Genomic DNA, 3,383 nt, shown 5'->3' on the forward strand with positions numbered 1-3,383 from the left:
GTGGATTCTCCACTGTCTCCAAATATTCCCCAGGGAACTGAACCCTAGTTGCCAACAACAGGACTTGCTTGGTAACACAGCCTTTATTCACTGCCTTTCCTTCCCACTCCTCTACGGAGATTTCCTGGGATCACCTCCCAATGAAACTATTTGCACTTTAATCTTTGTCTCAGGGGCTGCTTCTGAGAGAATCCAAATTAAGATAGTTATTTTTTTTTAAATAGCAGACTTTTTTTTTTTAACCAGCCCGCCACTAAACCTTTAAAAAACCCAAACGGCGAATTTGGCCTCTGGAAGCAGCATGAGTACCTGACAGGCATGTGTAGCACCTTTTTTTTTCTTTTTTTCTTTCTTTCTTTTCTTTTCTTTTCTTTTCTTTTCTTTTCTTTTCTTTTCTTTTCTTTTCTTTTCTTTTTTTTTGACAGAGTCTTGCTCTGTCTCCCAGGCTGGAGTGCAGTGGCACGGTCTTGGCTTACTGCAAGCTCCGCCTCCTGGGTTCACGCCATTCTCCTGCCTCAGCCTCCCGAGTAGTTGCGACTACAGGCGCCCGCCACCTCGCCCTGCCAATTTTTTTTGTATTTTTAGTAGAGACGGGGTTTCACTGCGTTGGCCAGGATGGTTTTGATCAGGCATGTGTAGCATTTTTATCTTCTCCGCCTATATATAACTTCTGACATGTACAAGTTAGGTTTAGCACAATATCAGAGTGAATTATGCTTGACACTCTGCTAAGGAAGAAAAAGAAGAGAAATAACAGTAAATAAGTATGGACCACAGAGCTGGCACAGAATCAGGCACTTTTCACATGTAATAATCTCATTTAAATCTCATAACCTTACAACATGGATGGAACTGGAGGTCATTATGTTAAGTGAAATAAGCCAGGCACAGAAAGGCAAATATTGGGTGTTCTCATTTATTTTGGGGATATAAAAATCAAAACAATTGAACTCATTGACATAGAGAGTTGAAGGATAGTTACCAGAGGCTAGGTAGGGTAGAGGGAGGGCTGGGGGAGGTGGGAATGGTTAATAGGTACCCCCCCAAAAAAAGAAAGAATGGATAGCACCTACTCTTTGATGGGACCATAAGGTGACTATAGTCAATAATAACTTAGTTGCATATTTTAAAATAACTTAAAGAGTGTAATTGGATTGTTTATTACTCAAAGGATAAATGCTTGAGGAGACAGATACCTTATTTTCCATGATGTTATTATTTCACATTGCATGCCTATATAAAAAAAAACTCCTGTACCCCATAAATATTTATACCTACTACATACCCGCAAAATTAAAATAAAATTTCATAACTTCTGAAGTAGAAGTTATTGCCTTATTTTTCAGCTGAAGATATTATTATACTATAAAGCCATGGAGGGTGAGGATTGTATTTTACCTGCCATTTTATCCAGTTTTCAGCACAGAGCCCGGCAAATAGTTAAACCCTGAGAAACATTTATTTGGTAAAAGAACAAATAATATGTTAAGTAGCTTGTCTAAGATCACAGAACCAGTTATTTGCAGAGCTGGAATTGCACTACCTTGTGATACTCAAGGAAAAGTAACCTTCTATTGATTGTCCCAGGCAACACTACAACACTTTGGTAAATACAACGACTACAGACAAATTTCTTTTTGGTGTGTCCAGAAGAAATAAACAGGGGCTTTCTATTCTTTTCCCTATAATTTATAGGCAATTGAACAGCCTGATAATTGCATATGTATTTTTATTTCAATGACAATTTGGTGTGACTTTTTAATTTAGCAAATGTTATATCTTCATGAAAGATGTAGGCTCTAAGGGGGAAAAGCTCCAAGTTTAGAAATGTGAGGACGAACTTACTCATCACAAAGATTTCTGGCACAAAACAGACCTAATGGTTTTCCTACTCTATGGCCCATGCCACTTGGGTGTGTGAGAAGCTATAGTCTGTCCCTCATGAGTGGCTCTTCTTTGTACATCATCTACCACTCAGACTGTTGCTATTAATCAAAACAAAAAGGACTAACTCTTGGATGATGGAATTTTGGGAACTTGTGGTAGATAACAGGAGTGATAGATGTCCCAAGTGGAAGCAGAGGCCAGATAACAAGAGGGAAGAAGAGTTATGCCATAGAGTGGATATGCAGAAGAACAAGCATAATTCCTAAATCCATCATAATCAGCACATTTTTGTAACTGGAAACAAATGCACTTCTAATATGAACATGTTTCAGTTCACAGGGTAGTACATATATGAAGCGAGCTGTGAGGTCTGATATTTGTTGCATAATGAGCTTATACTGCATGTTTGATACCCTGAAAGTTTTAAACGTGACAGCAGAGTTCATGATTTCTTGACTTGGTAATTTTTTCCCTCATATCCGAATGGGATTCCCTCCAACTCCGAAGTTGCTGAATGGAACTGTAAGAATTTAAACTTGTGAGCCCAAGGCTTAGCATGGAATACTCTATTTGGATTGGTTTATTCTTTTTGCTCAACATGAGAAAAGTGTACAAGTTACTGATTGGATAGCATGATTATCTAGATTGTCTAGGGCAAGAAAGGCTGGATCAGAGAAAAAAACATCCTTTTTGCGGTACGGGTTGGTCACCAGGTCCTTCCCTATCGGTGTGTTTTAGATCCTCTGTGTTTCTGCTCTGGACAGTGTTTTTCTACCTTATGCTTCTGTTTACTTATTTGCTTCTTTTGCTTTGTGATGAGAATAAAAATTGTCTATACAGCTGACTGTCTTCATCAATATAACTTTACTGTCGAATGCAGTTCTTCCCCAGGAAGATAACAATTGCAAATAATATTATTGCTTGTTCCAGTAACTTCCCCAAAGATCCATGAACTCTTCTATAGAATGCATCTGGATTAAGATTTTCTGAATAGAATGCATCTGATTAAGATTTTCTGGATTAAGAAAATGTGGCATATATACACCATGGAATACTATGCAGCCATAAAAAAGGATGAGTTCATGTCCTTTGTAGGGACATGGATGCAGCTGGAAACCATCATTCTCAGCAAACTATTGCAAGAACAGAAAACCAAACAATGCATGTTCTCACTCATAGGTGGGAATTGAACAATGAGATCACTTGGACTCTGGAAGGGGAACATCACACACCGGGGCCTATTATGGGGAGGGGGGAGGAGGGAGGGATGGCATTGGGAGTTATACCTGATGTAAATGACGAGTTGATGGGTGCTGATGAGTTGATGGGTGCAGCACACCAACATGGCACAGGTATACATATGTAACAAACCTGCACGTTGTGCACATGTACCCTAGAACTTAAAGTATAAAAAAAAAAGGCCGGGCGCGGTGGCTCAAGCCTGTAATCCCAGCACTTTGGGAGGCCGAGACGGGCGGATCACGAGGTCAGGAGAT

Source organism: Rhinopithecus bieti, unplaced genomic scaffold (genome assembly GCF_001698545.2).
Source record: "Rhinopithecus bieti isolate Rb0 unplaced genomic scaffold, ASM169854v2 scaffold_30918, whole genome shotgun sequence".
Lineage (NCBI taxonomy): Eukaryota > Metazoa > Chordata > Mammalia > Primates > Cercopithecidae > Rhinopithecus > Rhinopithecus bieti.